Source organism: Phyllobates terribilis, unplaced genomic scaffold (genome assembly GCF_046119375.1).
Source record: "Phyllobates terribilis strain yellow unplaced genomic scaffold, ASM4611937v1 Scaffold_11__3_contigs__length_659146591, whole genome shotgun sequence".
NCBI classification, from domain to species: Eukaryota; Metazoa; Chordata; class Amphibia; order Anura; family Dendrobatidae; genus Phyllobates; species Phyllobates terribilis.
Genome location: NW_027362771.1, coordinates 45,894,386 through 45,922,249, shown reverse-complemented (window position 1 = coordinate 45,922,249; position 27,864 = coordinate 45,894,386).

Here is a 27,864-nt window from a genome sequence, read left to right as displayed (position 1 = left end):
CTGACTGTTCTCTGTTCTCTGACTCACTCAACCCCACCCCAGATCCAGTTTATAAGGGCAGAATTCTCCCCTCCCAGGACTGGGGCAGGAGGATGTTTCATGTTTAAGGGATCCTGACCAGGAAACCTCCCACTTGCTCTCCGACGTAATCTCTATTACTGTGGTGACCAGACCCCTGGGGTGCCACACATGGCTCTTTTAAGGCGCATTGCAGTTCCTCATAATTTTTGGAAAGCCTTCCATTCACTGTTTAGGCCAACAGTGCACAGGAGACCCAGTTGCTATAAATGGAAAAAAAGGTTTAGTTAACGCCCTCTGACCTCCATGTCATTTCCAAGGGGCATTGGAGTGGCTCGAAATTTTTGGTAGGCATTGCATTCACTGTATGCCCTATAACTGTGTAGCCGAACCGCTCCTTTTGTTACAGAAACATATCCTACAAGACATATCTGATTGACTGGCCTGTTATTGATGTGAATGGTCCCTGTTCCTCCTGCTCTTTCTCTTTTGCCACTACCTCATCCATCATTTATCACCTGAAGCTTTGTTTTAACGGGAGTCATAGAACTTGGATAGTAGCAGGAAAACATCCAGCAATCCTCGGAGGAGGTAGGATATGCGCCAAAACGCTGACCTCCTCAGGCCTAGCCGCTACTACATACATGCGCTTGCATTCCAACAAAACAAAGCAGATGCTAACTTCTATCATCCTCATCATGCTCCTCACCTTGGCACTCTCAACTCCCCTAATGGAGAAGCCAGGGCCCACCGGAGGAGTCTGATAGTCCGATGGGCTCGGCCAATGCTGCCCTAAAGCAGGCCAGGCTAAGAAAAGTGTTGGAAAGGTTACCGGTACAAATAGGGGTGGCTGGGGACCGAGTATGGACACCCGGCCACCCCCTGGAGGCTGGGGAGCAAGCGGGGACACCCGGCCACCAGGCGGCTGGGGACTGAGTATGGATACCAGGCCGCAGACACAGCCATGGCGTGGTGGCTAGATTCCGCCTCCACATGCCTAAAAGGCCCAATTTAAAGTGCAAGCAAGCAAGCAGTATGGTATTGCAGCATGGGGGTGGGTGGGTGGCAGGCTGCATACTTGCGCTTGCATTGCAAGGAATGGGAGAGGTACAATTGAACACTGCCCTGGGACAAGGACTTGAATGGGGATAGTTGCAAGTCTGCAACGACAGGTGCAAGGTGGGAGGCATCTTCGCATGTACCATGAACAGGGGTTTGGCATGCACACACTACAGCGGAATAGGCTCTCCTTCCCACTAAATGCACTGGGGAGGGCACAGGTAATGTTTTGGTATACGCGCTTAATCTTATGTATAAGGCACACCTGGACAAATAGGGGCGTCTGGGGACTGAGTATGGATACCTCGCTGCCGAAGCAGCCATGAGGTAGTGGCCAGCTTCGGCCTCCTCTAAACTAAAAGGCCCCATTTCAAGTGCAAGCTAGCAGTATGGAATTGCAGTCTGGGTGTGGGTGGGTGGCAGGCTGCACACTTACACTTGCATTAGAAGAAAACATAGCAGATGCTAACTTCTGTCATCATCATCATGCTCCTCACCTTGGCACTCTCAACTCCACCGATGGAGAAGTCAGGGCCCACCGGAGGAGTCTGGTTCTCTGGTGGGCTCGTCCAATGCTGCCTAAAGCAGGCCGGGCTAAGAAAAGTGTGTGGGGGGATGTTCCAAGGAGAAATGGGGGCGGCTGGGGACCGTTTATGGACACCCGACTGCCCCCAGGCGGCTGGGACCGTGTGGACACTCGGCCGTGTGGCGGCTGGGGACTGAGTATGGATTCCAGGCCGCCAACACAGCCATGACGTGGTGGCCAGATTCCGCCTCCACATGCCTAAAAGGAACAATTTCAAGTGCAAACAAGCAAGCAGTATAGTATTGCAGCCTGGGGGTGGGTGGGAGGCAGGCTGCATACTTGCGCTTGTATTGCAAGGAATGGGGAGGTACAAATGAACACTGCCCTGGGACTAGAACTTGCATGGGGATAGTTGCAAGTCTGCATCTTCTGATGCAGCAAGGATCTCTTATGATGGGCACACTTTTAGACAGTGACCTGGGAGTCAGAGATGCTTCCAGGGGTCTTCCCCATGCTGTTCCCATGTCTTTTCAGCACTTTATGCATGTGTCACACAGCACATGGCCAGATAAGGTTGTAAAATGTTAAAATGACATTTCCCGGTGAATGCATTTGTCATAGTTGAAAGCAATACAAAAGTGCAAAAACACATAAAAAATGCTACTTGTGAACATAGCCGAAGGTGTGGAGGAGTATTTTTGTTTTTGGTCATTTATTTTAACTTATACACAAGTCTTTTCCCTGGAAAGGATGTTCCTTAACATATTTCACAGGAAAAAAGTTTCACTTTTGTTTTATTGTGATCCTGTAAAAGTGGCTTAATACCTCTGACCACGTTGTTGACAGCAATGACCTGGGGGTCAGAAATGCTTCCTGGGGCGATCCCCATGCTGTCCCCATGTCATTTGAGCACTGTCACTATCGTTTTGGGCACTTGTTAGGCTTTTAAAAGACTGCCGGGGGTGCCACTGCAAAAATGCTCGAGTCTCCCATAGACTAACATTGGGCTCGTTGCTCGGGTCGAGCACCCGAGTATCACGGCGAGCTCGGCCCGAGCTTCGAGCACCCGAGCATTTTAGTGCTCGCTCAACACTAATTAGCATTAAAAATAACATAGTGAATCTAAGGGATTTTATTTTTATCTTACCTATTTGCGTTTCAATGTTCACTTCCCTTCTTGACAACACAATACACCTGTGATTTTCTAGTGGCTTACTGGGTTAATGCGCCAGGCATGTGAACAGGTGTTCATGAATACTTCTCCATGAAGAGATTTTTTTCATTTACTTACTAATAAGCTTCCCATAGAGCCAATGGAAATTTGCATTGATTCTGGGATTGAGATAGTGCAATTGTGAGATATAGAATCTGTATTAAGTGTTCATAAAGAACAAGAATTCATCATACGCTGTATAGATTGGAATTAAAAATAACATACTAAAACCAATGGATTGCTTTTTGAGTTTACCTATTAACGATTCAATGTTCACTGCCCTAATTGAAATCACATTGAACCTGTGATGTTCCAGTGGTTTAATGGGATAATGCACCTGACTTGTGATCAGATGTTCATGAATTCTGTTCCATGGAGAGCTTTTTTTCATTTACTTAATAATAAGCTTCCTATAGAGCCAATGGAAATTCACATTGATTTTGGGCTTGAGAAAGTGCAATTGTGAGATATAGAATCTGTATTATGTGTTCATAAAGAACAAGATGTCATCATACACTGTACAGATTGGCATTAAAAATAACATAGTAAATTCAAGGGATTTCTTTTTTAACTTACCTAGTTGCGATTCAATGTTCACTGCCCTTCTTGACATCGCAATGCACCAGTGATGTTCCAGTGGCTTACTGGGTTAATGCGCCTGACTCTTGAAAAGGTGTTCAGGAATTCTGCTCCATCTAGAGTTTTTTTCATTTACTTACTAATAAGCTTCCTATACAGCCAATGGAAATTTGCATTGATTTTGGGTTTGGAAAAGTGCAATTGAAAGATATAGAATATGTATTAAGTGTTCATAAAGAACAAGATGTCATCATAAGCTGTATAGATGGGCATTAAGAATAACATAGTAAAACCAATTGATTTCTTTTTGAGTTTACCTATTAACGATTCAATGTTCACTACCCTAATTTAAAGAGCATTGCATTTGCAATGTTCCAGTGGCTTACTCGGTTAATGTGCATGACTTGCAAACAGGTGTCTATGAATTCAATACCAAAGAGAGTATTTTTTATTTACTTACTAATAAGCTACCTAGAGAGCCAAAGGAAATTCACATTGATTTTGGGCTTGAGAAAGTGCAATTGTGACATATAGAAACTGTATTAAGTGTTCATAAAGAACAAGATGTCATCATACGCTGTATAGATTGGCATTAAAAATAACAAGTGAATCCAAGGGATTTCTTTTTTAACTTACCTATTTGCGATTCAATGTTCACTGCCCTTCTTGATATCACAATGCAGCTGTGATGTTCCAGTGGCTTACTGGGTTAATGTGCCTGACTTGTGAACAGGTGATCATGAATTCTGCTCCAAGAATATCTTTTTTCATTTACTTACTAATAAGCTTCCTATAGAGCCAAAGGAAATTTGCATTGATTTTGGGCTGGAGAAAGTGCAATTGTGAGATATAGAATCTGTATTAAGTGTTCATAAAGAACAAGATGTCATCATACGCTGTACAAATTGGCATTAAAAATAACATAGTGAATCCAAGGGATTTTGTTTTTTAACTTACCCATTTGCGATTCATTGTTCACTGCCCTTCTTGACATCTCAATGCACCTGTGATGTTCCAGTGGCTTACTGGGTTAATGTGCCTGACTTGTGAACAGGTGTTTATGAATTCTACTCCATGGAGAGCTTTTTTCATTTACTTACTAATAAGCTTCCTATAGAGCCAATGGAAATTTGCATTGATTTTGGGCTTGAGAAAGTGCAAATGTAAGATATAGAATATGTATTAAGTGTTCATAAAGAACAAGATGTTATCATACGCTGTATAGATTGTCATTAAGAATAACATAGTAAAACCACTGGATTTCTTTTTGAGTTTACCTATTAACGATTCAATGTTCACTGCCCTAATTGACATCACATTGCACCTGTGATGTTCCAGTGCTTTACTGGGATAATGCGCCTGACTTGTGAACAGTTGTTCATGAATTCTACTCCATGGAGAGTTTTTTCATTTACTTACTAATAAGATTCCTATAGAGTCAATGGAAATTTTCATCGATCTTGGGATTCAGATAGAATATGTATTAAGTGTTCAGAAAGAACAAGAAGTCATCAAACGATGTATAGATTGGCATTAAAAATAACATAGTAAAGCCACTGGATTTGTTTTTCAACTAACCTATTAACGATTCAATGTTCACTGCCCTTGTTGACATCACAATGCACCTGTTATGTTCCAGTGGTTTACTGGGTTAATGCGCCTAACTTGTGAGCAGATGTTTATGACTTCAACTCCATGGAGAGCTTTTTTCATTTATTTACTAATAAGATTCCTATAGCGCCAAAGGAAATTTGCATTGATTTTGGGCTTGAGAAAGTGGAATTGTGAGATATAGAATCTGTATTAAGTGTTCATAAAGAACAAGATGTCATCATACGCTGTACAGATTGGAATTAAAAATAAAATAGTGAATCCAAGGGATTTCTTTTTTAGCTTACCTATTTGCGATTCCATGTTCACTACCCTCCTTGACATCACTATGCACCCATGATGTTCAAGTGGCTTATTGGGTTAATGCGCCTGACTTGTGAACAGGTGTTCATGAATTTTAAGATATAGAATATGTATGAAGTGTTCAAAAAGAACAAGATGTCATCAAACGATGTATCGGTTGGCATTAAAAATAACATATTAAAACCAGTGGTTTCATTTTGAACTTACCTATTAACGATTCAATGTTCACTGCCCTTCTTGACATCGCAATGCACCCGCGATGTTCCTGTGGCTTACTGGGTTAATGCGCCTGACTTGTGAACAGGTGTTTATGAATTCTAGTCCATGGAGAGCTTTTTTCATTTACTTACCAATAAGCTTTGTATAGAGCCAATGGAAATATGCATTGATTTTTGGATTGAGATAGTGCGATTGTAAGATATATAATATATATTAAGTGTTCATAAAGAACAAGATGTCATCATACGCTGTACAAATTGGCATTAAAAATAACATAGTGAATCCAAGGGATTTTGTTTTTTAACTTACCCATTTGCGATTCAATGTTCACTGCCCTTCTTGACATCATAATGCATCAGTGATGTTCCAGTAGTTTACTGGGTTAATTCACCTGACTTGTGAACAGGTGTTCATGAATTCTACTCCATGGAGAGATTTTTTCATTTACTTACTAATAAGCTTCCTATAAAGCCAATAGAAATTTGCATTGATTTTGGGCTTGAGAAAGTGCAATTGTAAGATATAGAATATGTATTATGTGTTCATAAAGAACAACATGTCATCATACGATGCATAGATTGGCATTAGAAATAACATAGTAAAACCACTGGATTTCTTTTTAAACTTACCTATTAACGATTCATTGTTCACTGCCCTTTTTGACCTCACAATGCACCTGTGATGTTACAGTGGCTTTCTGGGTTAATGCACCTGACTTGTGAACAGGTGTTTATGAATTCTACTCCATGGAGAGCTTTTTTTCATTTACTTACTAATAAGCTTCCTATAGAGCCAATGGAAATATGCTTTCTTTTTGGGCTTGAGATAGTGCAATTGTGAGATATAGAATGTGTATTAAGTGTTCATAAAGAACAAGATGTCATCATACGCTGTACAAATTGGCATTAAAAATAACATAGTGAATCCAAGGGATTTTGTTTTTTAACTTACCCATTTGCGATTCAATGTTCACTGCCCTTCTTGACATCATAATGCACCAGTGATGTTCCAGTAGTTTACAGGGTTAATTCACCTGACTTGTGAACAGGTGTTCATGAATTCTACTCCATGGAGAGATTTTTTCATTGACTTACTAATAAGCTTCCTATAAAGCCAATGGAAATTTGCATGGATTTTGGGCTTGAGAAAGTGGAATTGTGAGATATAGAATCTGAATTAAGTGTTCATAAAGAAGAAGATGTCATCATACGCTGTACAGATTGGCATTAAAAATAACATAGTGAATCAAAGGAATTTCTTTTTTAACTTACCTATTTGCGATTCAATGTTCACTGCCCTTCTTGACATCGTAATGCACCAGTGATGTTCCAGGAGTTTACTGGGTTAATTCACCTGACTTATGAACAGGTGTTCATGAATTCTACTCCATGGAGAGATTTTTTCATTTACTTACTAATAAGCTTCCTATAATGCCAATGGAAATTTGCATTGATTTTGGGCTTGAGATAGTGTAATTGTAAGATATATAATATATATCAAGTGTTCATAAAGAACAAGATGTCATCATAAGCTGTACAGATTGGCTTTAAGAATAACACAGTAAAACCATGGATTTCTTTTTGAACTTAGCAATTAACGATTCAAAATTCACTGCCCTTGTTGACATCACAATGCATCTGTGATGTTCCAGTGGCTTACTGTGTTAATGCGACTGACTTGTGAACAGGTGTTTATGACTTCTACTCCCTGGAGAGCTTTTTTCATTTACTTACTAATAAGCTTTCTATAGAGCCAATGGAAATATGCATTGTTTTTGGGCTTGAGATAGTGCAATTGTGAGATACAGAATGTGTATTAAGTGTTCATAAAGAACAAGATATCATGATACGCTGTATAGATTGGCATTAAGAATAACATTGCAAAACCATGGATTTCTTTTTGAACTTAGCTATTAACGATTCAATATTCACTGCCCTAATTGACATTGCTTTGCACTTGTGGTATTCTCGTGGCTTACTGGGTTAATGCTCCTGACTTGAGAACAGTTGTTTATGAATTCTACTCCATGGAGAGCTTTACTCATTTACTTACTAATAAGCTTCCTATAGAGCCAAAGGAAATTTGCATTGATTTTGGGTTTGAGAAAGTGCAATTGTGAGATATAGAATCTGTATTAAGTGTTCATAAAGAACAAGATGTCATCATACGCTGTACAAATTGGTATTAAAAATAACATAGTGAATCCAAGGAATTTTGTATTTTAACTTACCCAAATGCGATTCAATGTTCACTGCCCTTCTTGACATCACAACTCACCTGTCATGTTCCAGTGGCTTACTGGGTTAATGCGCCTGACTTGTGAATAGGTGTTTATGAATTCTACTCCATGGGAAGCTTTTTTTCATTAACTTACTATTAAGCTTCCTATAGAGCCAATGGAAATGTGCATTGATTTTGGGCTTGAGGTAGTGCAGTTGTAAGATATAGAATATGTATTAAGTGTTCATAAAGAACAAGATGTCATCATACACTGTATAGATTGGCATTAAGAATAACATAGTAAAACCACTGGATTTCTTTTTGAGTTTACCTATTAACGATTCAATGTTCACTGCCCTAATTGACATCACATTGCACCTGTGATGTTCCAGTGGTTTACTTGGATAATGCGCCTGACTTGTGAACAGGTGTTCATGAATTCTACTCCACAGAGAGCTTTTTTTTCATTTACTTACTAATAAGCTTCCTATAGAGCCAATGGAAATTTCGATGGATTTTGGGCTTGAGATAGTGTAATTGTGAGATATAGAATATGTATTAAGTGTTCATAAAGAACAAGATGTCATCATGCGCTGTATAGATTGGCATTAAGAATAACATAGTAAAACCACAGGATTTCATTTTGAACTTACCTATTAACGATTTAATGTTCACTGCCCTTATTGACACAGATTTGCACATGTGATGTTCCAGTTGCTTACTGGGTTAATGTTCTTGTCTTGTGAACAAGCGTTCATGATTTTGACTTCACAGAGAGCTTTTTTCATTTACTTACTAATAAGTTTCCTATAGAGCAAATGGAAATTTGCATTGATTTTGGGCATGAGTGCAATTGTGAGATATAGAATCTATATTAAGTCTTCATAAAGAACAAAATGTCATGATACGCTGTATAGATTGACATTAAGAATAACATAGTAAAACAATGGATTTCTTTTTGAACTTAGCTATTAACAATTCTATGTTAACTGCCCTAATTGACATTGCATTGCATCTGTGATGTTCCAGTCGCTTACTGGGTTAATGCGCCTGACTTGTGAACAATTGTTTGTGAATTCTACTGCACAGAGAGCTTTTTTTCATTTACTTACTAATAAGCTTCCTATAGAGGCAATGGAAATTTGTATGGATTTTGCGCTTGAGATAATGCAATTGTGAGATATAGAATATGTATTAAGTGTTCATAAAGAACAACATGTCATCATGCGCTGCATAGATTGGCATTAAGAATAACATAGTGAATCCAAGGGATTTATTTTTTAACTTACCTATTTGCAATTCAATTTTCACTGCCCTTCTAAACATCACATTGAACCTGTGATGGTCCAGTGGCTTACTGGGTTAATACTTTTGACTTGTGAACAAGTGCTCATGAGTTCGACTCCAAGGAGAGTATTTTTCATTTACTTTCTAATAAGCTACCTATAGAGCCAATGGAAATTTGTATGGATTTTGGGTTTGAGATAGTGCAATTGTGAGATATAGAATGTGTATTAAGTGTTCATAAAGAACAAGATGTCATCATGCGCTGTATAGATTGGAATTAAGAATAACATAGTAAAACCACTGGATTTCTTTTTGGAATTACCTGCTAACAATTCATTGATCACTGCCCTAATTGAGATTGCAATGCATCTGGCATGTTCCAGTGGCTTACTGGGTTTATGCGCCTGACTTGTTAACACTTGTTCATGAATTCTACTCCATGGAGAGCTTTTTTTCATTTACTAACTAATAAGCTTATATAGAGCCAAGGGAAATTTGTTTTGATTTTGGGCTTGAGATAGTGCAATTGTGAGATATAGAATATGCATTAAGTGTTCATAAAGAACAAGATGTCAGATTGGCATTAAAAATAACATAGTGAATCCAAGGGATTTCTTTTTTAACTTACCTATTAACGATTCAATGTTCATTGCCCTTCTTGACATCACAATGCACCTGTGATGTTCAAGTGGCTTACTTTGTTAATGCGCCTGACTTGTGAACAGGTGTTTACGAATTCTACTCCATGGAGAGCTTTTTTCCTTTACTTACTAATAAGATTCCTATAGAAACAAAGGAAATTTGCATTGATTTTGGGCTTGAGAAAGTGAAATTGTGAGATATAGAATCTGTATTAAGTGTTTATAAAGAACAAGATGTGATCATACGCTGTACAGATTGGCATTAAAAATAACAGAGTGAATCCAAGTGATTTTGTTTTTAAACTTACCTATTTGAGATTCAATGTTCACTGCCCTTCTTGACATCTCAGTGCACCAGTGATGTTCCATGGGCTTACTGGATTAATGCGCCTGACTTGTGAACAGGTGTTTATGAATTCTACTCCATGGAGAGCTTTTTTCATTTACTTACTAATAAGCTTCCTATAGAGCCAATGTAAATTCACATTGATTTTGTGCTTGAGAAAGTGCAATTTTAACATATAGAATCTGTATTAAGTGTTCATAAAGAACAAGATGTCATCATACGATGTATAGATTGGCATTAAAAATAACATAGTAAAACCACTGGATTTCTTTTTGAACTTACCTATTAACGATTCAATGTTCACTGCCATAATTGACATAGTATTGCACTTGCAATGTTCCAGTGGCTTACTGGGTTAATGGACCTGACTTGTGAACAGGTGTTCATGAATAGAGATGAGTGTTGTTCAACTCGAACTGTTCGCCAATCTCAAATTCGAGCTGTTTTGGGCGATGCTCGAGCCGTTCGGCGAACACAAACTATTTGAAAAAAATTGGGCTGTGCAAGGTTATGTGCGATAACTGTTCGTGCACCAAAATCATAACTGGATTTTTCCTCAGTAGTGATGAAAATTAATGTTAAAACTCAGTTTGAGTGTACAGCGGGTCGGGGGAGGGGCAGGGGATGGATCTCTGCAGGAATATTGAAGATCTCCATTTTTTTTTTCTCTTTCCAGCATTTACAGTGGGGAGGTGCAATCTGTCAGTCTATCAGCAGCGCACACACGGAGCGAAGTGCTTTTTTTCACACAAGCAAGGGCATGTGTCATTGGCAGTGTATGTCACATGTCCTTGCCCTATAAGACCCAGCCATTTTCCCCGTCGCTACCATTTTCTCACTGCTGCAGCTGCGTGTTAGACGGCACCGCTGTTGCTGTGTGTGCTATACCTTGTTAATTTCAAGCTAATTTTCGTACAAATCTACAGATAGCTTGGGAGCAGGGAATAGTTGTGATTGCAGTCCTTTCAATGACTAGGTTACAGCATTTCCTACGACTTTTATCAGTCAGGTCTGTGCTCTTAAATAGATAGGTTGGGAGTAAAGACTAATTGTAATTGCAGTCCTTTTCAGGACTAAGTTACATCAGTTCCTATCAGTTTTTCCCAGGCAGGTCTGTGCCAGTGCTGTGCAAGTTTTATTCACAGCATTTGGCTAAATCTAGCAAAGCTAATCCTTTTTGGCCTATTGCAGAGTGTGTTAGTCAGTGGAGTAGCCTATCTGTGTTGAAAGCTACACCACCTGTATATAGAATACCAATTTTTTTACTGCACCTAGTGAAGTAAAACTTTTGGGCATAGCATCATTCTATTAGTCCATCTATACTGACCTCCATCAGTTTGCAAATTGAATATAATTTTTTCTGCATCTAGCTCTGAAAAAATATTTGGGCTTCTAGCAGTGTGTTGGACTTGGTCTATTAGTCCATCTATACTGACCTCCATCAGGCTGCAAATTGAATATAATTTTTTTCTGCATCTAGCTCTGAAAAAATATTTGGGCTTCTAGCAGTGTGTGGAACTTGGTCTATTAGTCCATCTATACTGACCTCCATCAGGTTGCAAATTGAATATAATTTTTTCCTACATCTAGCTCTGAAAAAATATTTGGGCTTCTAGCAGTGTGTGGGACTTGGTCTATTAGTCCATCTATACTGACCTCCATCAGGCTGCAAATCGAATATAATTTTTTTCTGCATCTAGCTCTGAAAAAATATTTCGGCTTCTAGCAGTGTGTGGGACTTGGTCTATTAGTCCATCTATACTGACCTCCATCAGGTTGCAAATTGAATATAATTTTTTTCTGCATCTAGCTCTGAAAAAATATTTGGGCTTGTAGCAGTGTGTGGGACTTGGTCTATTAGTCCATCTATACTGACCTCCATCAGGTTGCAAATTGAATATAATTTTTTTCTGCATCTAGCTCTGAAAAAATATTTGGGCTTCTAGCAGTGTGTGGGACTTGGTCTATTAGTCCATCTATACTGACCTCCATCAGGTTGCAAATTAAAAATAATTTTTATCTGCATCTAGCTCTGAAAAAATATTTGGCCTTCTAGAATTGTGTGGGACTTGTTCTATTAGTCCATCTATACTGACCTCCATCAGGTTGCAAATTAAAAATAATTTTTATCTGCATCTAGCTCTGAAAAAATATTTGGCCTTCTAGCAGTGTGTGGGATTTGTTCTATTAGTCCATCTATACTGACCTCCATCAGGTTGCAAATTAAAAATAATTTTTACCTGCATCTAGCTCTGAAAAAATATTTGGCCTTCTAGCAGTGTGTGGGACTTGGTCTATTAGTCCATCTATACTGACCTCCATCAGGTTGCAAATTAAAAATAATTTTTATCTGCATCTAGCTCTGAAAAAATATGTGGCCTTCTAGCAGTGTGTGGGACTTGGTCTATTAGTCCATCTATACTGACCTCCATCAGGTTGCAAATTAAAAATAATTTTTATCTGCATCTAGCTCTGAAAAAATATTTGGCCTTCTAGAATTGTGTGGGACTTGTTCTATTAGTCCATCTATACTGACCTCCATCAGGTTGCAAATTAAAAATAATTTTTATCTACATCTAGCTCTGAAAAAATATTTGGCCTTCTAGCAGTGTGTGGGACTTGTTCTATTAGTCCATCTTTACTGACCTCCATCAGGTTGCAAATTAAAAATAATTTTTATCTGCATCTAGCTCTGAAAAAATATTTGGCCTTCTAGCAGTGTGTGGGACTTGTTCTATTAGTTCATCTATACTGACCTCCATCAGGTTGCAAATTAAAAATAATTTTTATCTGCATCTAGCTCTGAAAAAATATTTGGCCTTCTAGCAGTGTGTGGGACTCATTGTATTAGGCCATCTATACCAAGCTCCACCAGCTTTTAAATTAATAATAATTTTTAGCTGCATCTAGCCCTGAAAATAATTTTTCTTCCCAATAGTGGTGGCAATAGAAATATGGGGCGCGCTCCTGGCTTACAAAAATATACGCTTCATAACAAAAAACACCAGCCTAGCGCACTGCATTAATAAGATGGCATCATCGTCTCTCCCAGTGCTAGGCCTACTACCCAGGCTAGCATTCCTGTGCCTAAAACACAATGTATGGGTCCGCGCTAGCCACTAAGCTGAGGGGTCTAAAGCTGCTGCTAACGCTTCCAACTACTGAATTGGGGAGATGTGAAATAGATTCATCATCAGACAATCCATAAAAGGGTGGAAAAGGGGTCAGCCAATTCAGGAGTGTAGACGTCCCGTCCCGTGTCACTAAAACTGATTTCTCACATCATATCCCTAACACCATTAACATGACACTCACAATTTGAAGCAACACTACTGTCTACTGCATTTGTGATCGCCTTCTTCGGGGCGCTATGCATAAGCAAATTAGTCCCTCAATCCAAAATTACCACCAGTGGAGGATTATTACACCAGGACGTAGTCATAGCCAATAATGCAATACGTCTACGCATACACAAATCGAAAACGGTTCCAGCGGGCAGGGGCACTTGTGTACTTCTGCAACCCACAAACGGTACACTGAGTCGGGTAACAATAGTAAAAACATATCTAACCATCAGATCACAAAGTAATTACTTTCTATCACACATTATCAAGATACCAGTTCCAAGCTATATTTAATAAATGCATAACATCGGCAGGGAACCACCCCAAAGATTACGGGACACACTCATTCCGCATAGGCGCGGCCACGGAAGCAGCAAGAGCAGGACTGTCAGAAACGGAAGTTCAGAGGATAGGGAGATGGCGATTCACGTGTTTGGCAAGATACATAAGACCGGACTTGTTATCCTAACGTGGTTTGTTTCTTTTACAGGTGACGCTAAGCCAACAGTGTGGGTGATAGGCCACTCGTATATATATTGGGCAGAAAAAAGGGCGAAAGTCCGCCCAGGCGGGAGGAAATTAGAGTTTCATAACACATATTTCAACTGGAGAGGTATTAGAGGCCTGCTATGGCCACAGGTACTAATGGAGGTAATCAAGGTAGGGAGAGAGGCAAGATGTCCTGTCATCTTAGCTATACAGGCCGGGGGAAACAACCTAGGACATCGCAAGAGCGCATTACTAATGGCAATAATGAAACTAGACACTGAGTGCTTCAGTGAATTTTTCACAAAACTAGCTATAGTATGGTCAGAGATTGTGCCGATAGCGGTATGGCAAGGTGCGCGAGACATCACGGCCATCGAACGGACAAGGCGGGTAATAAATATTCGGATGGCAAAATTTAGAAGAGACAGAGGCAGTGTAGTGGTACGACACCGACAACTGGAAGGAGATAAAGAAGGCCTCATACGGCCCGACGGTGTTCACTTAATGGATATTGGACTGGACATATTCCTGTCAGGACTCCAGGACGGAGTGGAACAAGCGTTAAGAGTGATGGGTGGGGGTCAGAGTCCTGCATACGAGTACGCAGGATCCTCCGTGGACTGGAAATAGAAAGGACATGTTGGAGAGTTACACTTGTTGGCCAACTTGCCAGAGTGGAGACCCAGGGCATGCTGCAACAAGCTGAATTATTTTAGAAATAAAATGCCTTTCTAATGGAATGAGTATAAAGAGTTAATAAAGCTGTGACCGATCCTCACCCATCCAGTTGTAAGAGTTACATTATTGTATTGTCAAGGAAAGGGGGGCGGTAGGGGGGCTGAGCGTCTGGGTTTGGTTGGGGGTCCCCACAGTCTGCCTAGGCTAGATGCATTTAAAAATTCTTATTAGATACACAGGCGGTGCAGCTTGCTTCGCAGCTGGGCTTCTACGCCCAAAGTATTGCCTAGGCTAGATGCAGTTAAAAATTCTACGCTGACTAGCAGACACTGAAGATTTGGAGCAGACCTCAGAGTAAACAGCTCTTCAGACTCAACCATCTGTGTTACCCCAAGCCATAGTGTATGTAGTTTCTTACAGTTAAAAGGGGGGGGGGCGACCCAACCCACCTGGAATTGACGATGCCAACGTCACGTAAGACACAGCAAGGGGACTCCAAAAAGAGTCTCCATTTTTCCCCAAAATTGTAGCACAGACACCACTTAACCCTAGAACGCATACCTGGGGCCACGCAGGCCCGTCCTGTTAATTGTTTACTATTTTCTGCAAGATTACTTTAGTTAGAATTTTGAAATTCTAGGTATTCTTCATGAATATAGTTGTTTGTCATTTGAGTTTGAGTTATTCAATGTTATTTGCACACGGGCCTAAAAGGCCCCAGGTATATGAAAGTGTAGATTTTTATGGTCAAGCGTTCTAGGGTTAAGTGGCATCAATTGCCCCACAGTTGCTTAAAACGGTTGGTGAGCTGATATTACCAAATCCTCAAGCTTTTAGTCTCCCAAGGATAACACAGGGGAAGAAAAGTACTTGCGAATCCATGATTTGTTCATCTTTATGAATGTGAGTCTGTCTACATTCTCAGTGGACAGCCTCGTGCGCTTATCTGTCAGCACACCATCAGCAGAGCTGAACACACGTTCAGAGAGAACACTGGCTGCAGGGCATGACAAGATCTCCAAGGCGTGAGTGGCGAGCTCCGGCCATTTTTCCAGATTGGAATACCAAAATGAGCAAGGGTCCAGTGACACAGTCATGGCTTCGATGTTCACTTGGAGATACTCCTGCACCATCCTCTCTAGTCATTGACTATGTGTCAGACTTCTTGTCTCCTGTGGCCTTGCAAAGGATGGTCTAAAAAAGTGGTGAAACGATTCCACAAAATTGCTGTTACCAGCAGATACTGTGTTACTGTTACGGTTTGAGTGATGAAGACTCGACAGTCCCACGGTTGGCAAGTTAGAACTGTGAGATTCACTTCGTGCACCACTGGTGTTTTGTGGAAAAGAACATGTAAGATTCTGCAACAGCGTCTGCAGATACTCCTGCATGCGTCAATCCCTTTTTATGACAGGAATTATTTCGGCAAATTTACTTTTGTACCGGGGATCTAAGAGTGTGGCAACCCAGTAGTCGGGATTACTTCGAATTCTGCAATCTGAGGGTCATGTTGCAGGTAGTGCAGCAAGAAGGCACTCATGTCTCTTGCGCATCCAGGAGGACCAAGTCCTTGTTGTGTTGGTAGCGAGGTAAGTATTGTTAGAACCTTGCTGTTAGGTTTTTTTTCCTTTGCTGGTCACATGACCTTGTTGGCCTATTTAATCCTGCTCCGCCCTTCTGGCTTTGCTGGACTTCATTGTATATCTACTTTCTAGCTAGCCTGTGCTCTGTATCTAACTCTGTTAGTTTGCTTGGTCTACGGACCTCTATGTTCTATCTATTTTGTTTGTTCGTCTGTCTGCTACTATTTCTGTTAGGAGGTGTCCCATATTCCTCCCAGTCCTTAGTACTTGTAGGGATTCCCTCCCCACATCTATAGGTCTCCGTACAGACTAGATTAGGACTTTAGCAGGTCTGATCGCAGGATCAGGTTCCCTGTTACATCGTAGGGATTCAGCTGAGTCCTATCGTAGGGACAGATCTCCTCTCTTTCCTTAGCTTTGGTAGCAGAACATAACAGTAAGTCCAGCCTGCAAATTCTCTAAGGAAAGATTTTTATTTTTTTTTTGTTCCATCATGGTGTCGGTTCAGGATTTGGCTAAACACCTGCAGGGACTCTCTCTGGAAGTGGCCGAGCTCCGTCAGCACGTGAGTAACTGTCCTGGAGCATATTTCTTGGAGCCTAAGGTATGTTTGCCGGATTTATTTTTTGGTGAACATCGAGAATTTTTTTCATTTAAAAATGCTTGCTTATTGTATTTTCGTTTGAGACCCAAGTCCTCTGGGGATGAATCCCAGCGCGTAGGGTTCATAATGTCACTTTTGCGCAAAGAGCCTCAGGAGTGGGCCTTTTCTTTGCAACCTAGTGATACATGCTTCAGATCAGTGGATAGTTTTTTTTCTGCTTTAGGACTATTATATGATGATCCTGACCGTGTGGCATCAGCTGAGACTGAGTTGAGACGTTTAAAACAAGGATCAGGTAATGTCGAAAAATATTGTACTCATTTTCGTCGTTGGTCCACTCAAACAGGGTGGAACGATTCTGCTCTGAAAAGTCTATTTCTTGCTGGGCTCAGTGAAAGGGTTAAAGACCTGCTAATTGCTTATCCTACACCTGAGGATTTGCAACAGGCTATGCAATTAGCTATACGGGTGGATAGAAGACTGCGTGCTAGGGTTAATGAGAGCAAATCCTCTGCTATGTCAGTTTCTGGTTATGATAATGTGTGTACTAACAGTGGTGAACCGATGGAGATTGGATCGGTGGCACCTCGCTCTCAAGAAAAAGACCGTCGTTTTTCAGAAGGCTTGTGTTTCTATTGCGGAAAATCTGGTCATTTGATTAAAGACTGTGAGCTTCGTATGAAGAAAGAAAAAAAAATGGTCAGTCACGCCCGTATTGCCTGTTTAAATTCCAAGGGTATATTTTTAGCTGCTTCCACGATTGCTCAGGAAAAATTAATGGAATTTCGGGTGTTTGTTGATTGCGGGTCTACACTGAATGTAATTGATGGGGGATTCGTGGAAAAACTCAATTTAAAACCTGAACCTTTATCATCCCCCATTGCTGTGGTTTCTGTGGATGGCTCCCCTTTGAAGAATATTACTCTCAAGGTCAGTGAATTTCCTCTCACTATTAATGGTGTTCACCATGAGAAATTGGATTTGGTAGTGTTGAATAACTTGCCTTCTCCAGTAATATTGGGTTTGCCCTGGTTAAAATTTCACAATCCTGTACTGGATTGGTCTACCGGTGAAATTAAATCCTGGAGCCATAAATGTTATGACAAGTGTTGTAACGGGCGTATTGCAGCTTTGGATAGGGGAGAATTGCCTGTTCCTATTCAGGATTTTTGGAGAGTTTTTTCTGAGAAGGAATCGCAGGTTTTGCCTCCCCATAGAGACTATGATTGTTCTATTGAATTTGTCCCTGGAGCGACTCTTCCTAAAAGTCGTTTATTTAACCTTACTATTCCTGAGAGGAAGGCTTTGGAGGAATACATACAGACAAGTTTGGCCGCCGGTCACATTAGGCCCTCTAAGTCTCCTGTGGCGGTTGGATTTTTTTTTGTAAAAAAAAAGGACGACGGTTTACGTCCTTGTCTGGATTTTCGTGAGATTAACAAAATTACGGTACGCAATCCTTACCCACTGCCATTGATTCCTGATCTGTTTAACCAGTTATTGGGGGCCAAGTGGTTCTCTAAAATTGACCTTAAGGGGGCATACAATCTGTTGCGCATGAAGGAGGGTGATGAATGGAAGACTGCTTTTAACACTCCTGTGGGTCATTTTGAGAATCTGGTTATGCCTTTTGGTCTTACTAATGCTCCTGCATTTTTTCAGAATCTGATTAATGACATCCTTAGACCTTTGATCGGTAAAAATGTGGTTGTGTATTTGGATGACATTTTGATTTATTCGCCAGATCTGGAGTCTCATTGGCGGAGCGTGCGTGAGGTATTACAGTTATTAATGGACAATTCGCTTTTTGCTAAGCTGGAGAAATGTGAGTTCGCTGTACAGAGAATTAGTTTTTTGGGCTACATTATCTCCAGCAAAGGTTTTGAGATGGATCCGGTTAAGGTTCAGGCTGTGCAGGAATGGCCTAGGCCTATTGGTTTGAAATCGATACAGAGGTTTTTGGGTTTCGCCAATTACTACAGAAAATTCATAAAAAATTTTTCTAGTATTGTCAAACCTCTGACTGATCTCACCAGGAAAGGTGCTGATGCGGTTCAGTGGTCTTCTGAGGCCATTGAAGCTTTTGTGTATCTCAAGGAGAGGTTCACCTCTGCTCCCATCCTTATGCAGCCTGATGTTACTAGGCCGTTTTTGGTTGAGGTTGATGCTTCCTCTGTGGGGGTTGGCGAAGTAGGATAACGGGGATGGATTACATCCCTGTGCCTTTTTTTCAAAAAATTTTTCGGAGACTGAATTGAATTACGATATTGGTAATCGGGAATTATTGGCTATTAAACTCGCATTTGAACACTGGCGCCACTTCTTGGAAGGTGCAGAATTTCCCGTTCAGGTTCCTACGGATCATAAAAATCTGATATATCTTGATGCTGCCAAGCGCCTGAATGCCCGTCAGGCTAGGTGGGCACTGTTTTTCTCGCGGTTTAATTTCTCCGTTACTTACATCCCTGGTACTAAGAATGTTAAGGCGGATGCCTTGTCTCGCAGTTTTTCTCCCATAGTCGGTGCTGAGAAAGAGGAAAACATTTTACAAGAAGGTGTTGTGATAGCTGCTTTAGACTCCGTTTTGGAAGATGAGATTCTTAAAGCTCAGGAGAATGCCCCATCTAACACTCCTCATGGGAGGTTGTTTGTGCCTGGGACCTTTAGGAGAGATTTGTTTGTTGAGTGTCACGAATCTCGGTTGGCAGGTCATCCCGGAATCTCTGAGACCAAGAGACTGGTGGGTCGCAGTTTTTGGTGGCCTGGATGGCAGAAGGAAGTCATTAAGTGGGTGCGCCAATGTACTATATGTGCTAGATCTAAGTCCTCACATACTCCTGCTGCGGGGTTGCTTTGTCCTTTGGAGGTCCCCAGTGCTCCTTGGACACATTTGGCTATGGACTTTATAACTGACCTTCCCCCCTCTGAGGGTTTTACTGTCATCTGGGTGGTCGTGGACCGTTTTAGCAAGATGTGTCACTTGGTTCCCTTCGTCAAACTGCCCTGCGCTAAAACTCTCGCTAAGGCCTTTGTCAAGGAAATTGTCAGACTTCATGGCGTTCCTACTGACATTGTTTCTGATAGGGGTCCTCAGTTCGTGGCTCGTTTTTGGCGTGCCTTTTGTGACAGGTTGGGAATTCATTTGTCGTTTTCGTCCGGATATCATCCTGAATCTAATGGCCAGACAGAAAGGAAAAACCAGGATGTTGAGCAGTTCTTGCGTTGTTTTGTGGCAGACAATCAAGAGGGGTGGTCTGAGTTTCTGCCACTTGCCGAATTTGCTCTGAACAATCATACATCTTCTTCTGCTGGTTGTTCGCCTTTTTTTTGTTGTTCTGGGAGACATCCGTCGTTTGGGTCGTTCTCCAAGTTGGGATCTGCCGTGCCTGAGGAGGAGAATTTTTCCGGTGATTTGGAAAGAGTTTGGACGGATGTGTGTGGTAATCTTCAGGAGGCCAACAGAAAATCTAAAGACTACTTTGATAGGAAACGACAGGAGGTTTTGTTCGCTGTTGGTGACATGGTTTGGTTGTCCTCTAGGAATCTGCGGTTGAGGATTCCTTCTAAGAAATTGGGTCCCAAGTTTGTAGGGCCCTTTAAGGTGCTTCAGGTTGTCAACCAATCTGCTGTTAGGTTGGAGGTTCCTACCTCCTGGAGAATTAATCCGGTCTTTCATGTCTCTCTGTTAAAAAAAGCTGTTGTGTCGGATGGTGACGCCTCTGCCTCTGTTCCTCCGGTGGTGGAGGACGGGGAATATGAAATTTCTCGCATCCTTGACTCTAGACGGTATAGAGGTAGTTTGCAGTATCTTGCGGCCTGGAAAGGTTTCGGACCCGAGGATAACTCTTGGGTGAGGTCAGATGATGTTTCTGCGTCCAGACTTGTCAGAGCATTTCACAGGAGATTTCCTGATAAGCCTGGTCCTAGGGGATCCGGAGGATCCTGTTAGAAGGGGGGGTACTGTTAGAACCTTGCTGTTAGGTTTTTTTTCCTTTGCTGGTCACATGACCTTGTTGGCCTATTTAATCCTGCTCCGCCCTTCTGGCTTTGCTGGACTTCATTGTATATCTACTTTCTAGCTAGCCTGTGCTCTGTGTCTTGCTCTGTTAGTTTGCTTGGTCTACTGACCTCTATGTTCTATATATTTTGTTTGTTCGTCTGTCTGCTACTATTTCTGTTAGGAGGTGTCCAATATTCCTCCCAGTCCTTAGTACTTGTAGGGATTCCCTCCCCACATCTATAGGTCTCCGTACAGACTAGATTAGGACTTTAGCAGGTCTGATCGCAGGATCAGGTTCCCTGTTACATCGTAGGGATTCAGCTGAGTCCTATCGTAGGGACAGATCTCCTCTCTTTCCTTAGCTTTGGTAGCAGAACATAACAAGTATCATGCTTCCTTCCTCTGCCCTCACCTCCCAACCTCGCACAACAGAAACGTGATCAAGGTCTCCCTCATCTGATGAGTCTTCCATGTCCATCGCCAGCTCATCCTCCACTTCTTCCTCGGCTCCTGCACCTTCCTCAACAGTTTGGCTGCTGCCATGCGCCCTGGTTAATCCCTCTCCCCCACCCTCCCATGCCTACCGCCTTGGTGCTGCCAACCGTCTGGACCTTGGAGATGTTATCCCTTCCGCATACGACTCCTCCTCTACTTCCTCCACCTCCTCTTGTCCCACCACCTGACTCTGAATTCTGTTTAATGTGTGCTCCAGCATGTAAATCACCGGAATAGTCATGCTGATAATGGCATCGTCGGCAGCACTAAACTTCTTCGTCGCCATTTCAAAACTGTGCAGAAGGGTGTCTGGCGCCCCTGAGGGTTCAGTCGCCACAGAGTTACTGCATCTCACCCAGAGGTGTGGTATCTCACCCTCAGGTAAGGAAGGCGTATGGCTCGGGACCCTAACACCTGCATCCAACACATACCCGCAGTGGGGGTAGGGCGAGATTGCTCCTAAGGGAGAGCACAGTTCCAGGTCCTTAGCTGGTGGGAGGGTCCTATGTAGTGGGTGCTTAGGGGAGCAGCTTAGGGGAGCACATGACAGGGAGAGTATAAATAGGAAGCCATCTTAGAAAGAGCAAGCCAGTCAGAGGAGGAAAAGTGACAGGAGCAGAGGCTCGGCATGAGCTCTGCTCCTGAGGCGGGCCTAGCCTGGGAGGCCCAGGACTGAAGGAGAGAAAAGAGGAGTGGGAGCAGGAAGGCTCCAGGAACCGAAGGGACCCTAGGGCTACGGGCCGTGCAGATGGCCACCCGTACTCCCGCTGCTACCAGGAGGTAGAGGGGTCAGGCCAGATAAGGGGAACCGGTACCTCAACTAGAGGAGAAACAGCAAGGCTCAACTAGAAACCGGAGGCTGCAGCATTTCATGTACTGCAGGCTAAAGTCCACACCAGTCTCACTAAGAAGGTAGCCACATAGGACCCAGGGGACGGAACACAAGTCGCCCGCCAAGGCCCGAGGATACCGGATAAAAGTGTCACTGGGTGTGAGGTGCAGGGAGAAGGCCAGAGAAAGGACACACAGAAGGGGGTCCTGCTAAGTACTCCGGAGCTATCTGGGGGTGGACTGAGTCCCTCACTGAGTACGCACAGCACGACGGGTGAGATTGCTCTGGTACCTGTAATCTGGACTGCAACAACTGTGAGTAAAGATCTTGGGACTGCATCACACGGACTCTGTGTTCATTACTGACTCCCTGCAATACAACCACCATCATCCACCCACACTGCCCTGAAGCTACACTCTTCCTGTGGTGAGTAATAATACCATTGCTGCAAAACCACCAGCTTCAGAGGACTGTTCAGCAGCGGCGGCCCCTTTGGCCACACTCCACAGGTGGCGTAGTCGGACATTATAAAATCCATATATACAAATTACCGTTGGATTGAACACCCTGGGTCACGGACCGGGTCACCGCCACAGTGACCACAGTGACTACAACCCCCAGCGTCTACCGGCCCGGCTCAGGGTACCCCACGGCCCAGGGGGCGCATCAACTTCATAGGTCCCTGATCTGAGACCACTCCTGCAGCGTGATTTGCCCCACCTCTGGATCTCGTTGGCCCAGGCTATACGTCAGAACGTATTGCACCAGGGCTTGTCGGTGCTGCCACAGTCGCTGCAACATGGTCAGAGTTGAATTGCACCGTGTCGGCACATCGCATTTCAGCCGGTGAACTGGCAGGCCCAACGACTTCTGTAGAGATGTAAGTCGTTGAGCTGCAGGATGCGAATGGCGGAAGTGAGCACACAGCGACCGTGCCCTCTGCAGAAGCCCATCTAGTCCAGTATAGTGGGCTAAAAATTTATGGACAACCAGGTTCAACACGTGAGCCATACAAGGCACGTGTGTGACATTGCCCCGGCGAAGGGCCGCACCCAGGTTTGCAGCATTGTCGCACACGGCCTTCCCTGGTTGCAGGTCCAGTGGAGACAACCATTCATGAAACATGGTCTCCAGAGCTGACCACAAGTCCTCAGCTGTGTGACTCACATTTCCCAGACATTTCAAAGTAAACACTGATGCCGTTGAGCCCTGCTGCCAGCATAGTAAGGAGGTGTGCAGGATTCCTTCTGCGCAGTTAGAAAGCAGGTGGCATTACCAGACAGGCTTTGGGTGCAGATGGAGGACCGAGAGGAGGTTGAGTAGGCAGAAGCAGTGGAGGAACTTCGAGATACAGAGGATTGACGCAAAACTCGTGGGGACGGTAAGACTTGGACAGAAGCCCCTTGTCCTGCTGTCACCATAGTTAACCAGTGCCCAGTCATCGACATGTAACGCCCCTGTCCATGCCTACTCGTCCAAGTGTCTGTGGTGAAATGCACCCTGTCACACGCAGAGTTTCTCAAAGAAGCGGTGATGTTGTGTGCGACATGCTGGTGGAGCGCAGGCACACCTTTCTTTGAGAAGTAGTGCCGACTGGGCAACTGGTACTGGGGCACTGCGACGGACATAAGGTCTCGAAAATCCACTGTGTCCTCCAGGCGGAAAGGCAGCCTTTCTGTAGCCAACAGCTTGCAGATGGTGAAATTCAACCTCTTAGCTTTCTCATGGCTAGGAGGAAATGGTCTTTTACTTTTCCACATCTGAGGGACCGAGGGCTGGCTGTTGTGCTTTGCCGGGGTTGAGTAGGGTGTCCCCGGCAAACTGCCGGTCTGTGAGGAAGATGCAGGCGGACATGTTAAGTTGCCTTGATCCAAAGGTGGTGCTCTCGATGTCAGAGAGCGCTCAACACCAGCAGGTGTTTCCACTTCCCAATGAACTGACGACCTGCCAATCACACTGGCTGTTGCAGGTAAAGAGGTGGCAGGTCTGCGTCCAAAAACATGTGTGACTGCTGTCCCCCCAGTCACAGAGAATGAAGAGGCCGCGGAAGCACAAGATGGGGCAAACGGTGGTTGGCCCAGCCTGCTATGCCGCATTGTAGCACAGTAAGCTTCCCACTGCAACTTATGCTTCATATCCATGTGACGGTACATGCATGACGTACTCAAACTATGGATTTTTTGGCCTCTACTTAGCTTTTGGTGACAAATATTACAGATAACACGAGTTGGGTCATCCTTATCGATCCTTATCGATCTGAATAAATGCCCAGGCTATGCAAGGCTTAGAGCCCATGCGACCTGAAGAGCCACTACGACTTGTGGTCAGAGGCAGAGTTGTGGTTGAGGATGCAGTTGTTGACGTGCTTCCAGTACTCCGTCTCTGTCCAGGAAGGCGCAACCTAACCTCGTCGTCAATAGCATCTGTGATGCCCCGCTGCGCTTGGTATCACAGATCCTAGAAGAGTGTATTGATGGAATACTCCACAAGAGTCCCCCATAAACATTCACACATCTCCACCTTCCACCTCAGACCAGCAGAGGGAGCCCGTTAGGGATATAAATAGGGAAGGTGGAGCTAGGCAGTTCAGTTCCTCTGAAGAGTTCCTGCAGTAGAGAAGCCTAAGAGAGGTCAGCCTGCAGTGGAGCTCAGTCTAGTCTAGAGAACTCAGTTAATAGTTCAGCAGTAGAGCACGAGGCTCCTGCTAGCTAGATTCAGGGAGCTTAAGGTGTGCCGGCGACATAAGATCGGTGAAGCGCGGCAAGCTGCCGTTAGTGTGTATAGCTGTTCACTGCCCTTCTTGACATCACAATGCACCTGTGATGTTCCAGTGGCTTACTGGGTTAATGCACCTGACTCGTGAACAGGTGTTCATGAATTTTACTCCACGGAGAGTTTTTTCATTTACTTACTAATAAGGTTCCGATAGAGCCAATGGAAATTTGCATTGATATTGGGCTTGTGATAGTGTAATTGTAAGATATAGAATATGTATTAAGTGTTCATAAAGAACAAGATGTCATCATAGGCTGTATAGATTGGCATTAAAAATAACATAGTAAAACCACTGGATTTCTTTTTGAACTTACCTATTAACGATTCAGTGTTCACTGCCTTAATTGAAATAGCATTGCATCTGCGATGTTCCAGTGGATTACTGGGTTAATGCGCCTGACTTGTTAACAGATGTTCATGAATTCTACTCCTTGGAGAGCTTTCTTCATATACTTACTAATAAGCTTCCTATAGACCCAATGGAAATTCACATTGATTTTGTGCTTGAGAAAGTACAATTGTGAGATATAGAATCTGTATTAAGTTTCATAAAGAACAAGATGTCATCATACGCTGTACAGATTGGTATTAAAAATAACATAGTGAATCCAAGGGATTTCTTTTTAAACTTACCTATTAATGATTCAATGTTCACTGCCCTTCTTGAAATCGCAATGTGCCTGTGATGTTCCAGTGGCTTACTGGGTTAATGTGACTGACTTGTGAATAGGTGTTTATGAATTCTACTCCATGGAGAGCTTATTTCATTTACTTACTTATAAGCTTCCTATAGAGCCAAAGGAAATTTGCATTTATTTTGGGCTTGAGAAAGTGCAGTTGTGAGATATAGAATCTGTATTAAGTGTTCATAAAGAACAAGATGTCATCATACGCTGTATAGATTGGCATTAAAATTAACATACTGAATCCAAGGGATTTCTTTTTTAACTTACCTATTTGCGATTCAATGTTCACTGCCCTTCTTGACATCACAATGCACCTGTGATATTCCAGTGGCTTACTGAGTTAATGCACCTGACTCGTGAACAGTTGTTCATGAATTTTACTGCATGGAGAGTTTTTTTCATTTACTTACTAATAAGCTTCCTATAGAGCCAATGGAAATTTGCACTGATTTTATTGATTGAGATAGTGCAATTGTAAGATATAGAAAATGTATTAAGTGTTCATAAAGAACAAGATGTCATCATACGCTGTATAGATTGGCATTAAAAATAACATACTGAATCCAAGGGATTTCTTTTTTAACTTACCTATTTGCTATTCAATGTTCACTGCCCTTCTTGACATCACAATGCACTTGTGATGTTCCAGTGGCTTACTGGGTTAATGTGCCTGACTTGTGAACAGGTATTTATGAATTCTACTCCATGGAGAGCTTTTTTCATTTACTTACTAATAAGCTTCCTATAGAGCCAAAGGAAATTTGCATTGATTTTGTGCTTGAGAAAGTGCAGTTGTGAGATATAGAATCTGTATTAAGTGTTCATAAAGAACAAGATGTCATCATACGCTGTATATATTGGCATTAAAAATAAAATAGCGAATCCAAGGTATTTTGTTTTTTAACTTACCCATTTGTGATTCAATGTTCACTGCGCTTCTTGACATCACAATGCACCTGTGATGTTCCAGTGGCTTACTGGGCTAATGCGCCTAACTTGTGAACAGGTGTTTTTGAATTCTACTCCATGGATAGCTTTTTTCATTTACTTAATAATAAGCTTCCTATAGAGCCAATGGAAATTTGCATTGATTTTGGGCTTGAGATAGTGCAATTGTAAGATATAGAATATGTATTAAGTGTTCATAAAGAGCAAGATGTCATCATACGATGTATAGATTGGCATTAAAAATAACATAGTAAAACCCCTGGATTTCTTTTTGAACTTACCTATTAACGTTTCAATGTTCACTGCCCTTCTTGACATCACAATGCACCTGTGATGTTCCAGTGGTTTACTGGGTTAATGCGCCTGACTTGTGAACATGTGTTTATGAATTCTACTCCATGGAGAGCTTTTTTCATTTACTTACTAATAAGCTTTCAATGGAAATTTGCATTGTTTTTGGGCTTGAGAAAGTGCAGTTGTGAGATATAGAATCTGTATTAAGTTTCATAAAGAACTAGATGTCATCATACGCTGTATAGTTTGGCATTAAAAATAACATAGTGAATCCAAGGGATTTCTTTTTGAACTTACCTATTAACGATTCAATGTTCACTGCCCTTCTAGACATCACAATGCACCTGTGATGCTCCAGGGACTTACTGGGTTAATGTGACTTACTTGTGAACAGGTGTTTATGTATTCTACTCCATTTAGAGCTTTTTTCATTTACTTACTAATAAGCTTCCAATGGAAATTTGCATTGTTTTGGGGCTTGAGAAAGTGCAGTTGTGAGATATAGAATCTGTATTAAGTGTTCATAAAGAACAAGATGTCATCATACCCTGTACAGATTGGCATGAAAAATAACATAGTGAATCCAAGGGATTTTGTTTTTTAACTTACCCATTTGCGATTCAATGTTCACTGCCCTTCTTGACAACACAATACGCCTGTGATGTTCCAGGGGCTTACTGGGTTAATGCGCCTGACTTATCAACAGGTGTTTATGAATTCTGCTCCATGGAGAGCTTTTTTCATTTACTTACTAATAAGCTTCCTATAGAGCCAAAGGAAATTTGCATTGATTTTGGGCTTGAGAAAGTGCAATTGTGAGATATAGAATTTGTATTAAGTGTTCATAAAGAACCAGATGTCATCATACGCTGTATAGATTGGCATTAAAAATAACAGTGAATCCAAGGGATTTCTATTTTAACTTACCTATTAAAGATTCAATGTTCACTGCCGTAATTGACATGGCATTGCACCTGCGATGTTCCAGTGGATTACTGGATTAATGCGCCTGACTTGTGAACAGGTGTTCATGAATTCTTCTTCTCGGAGAGCTTTTTTCATATACCTACTAATAAGCTTCCTATAGACCCAATGGAAATTCACATTGATTTTT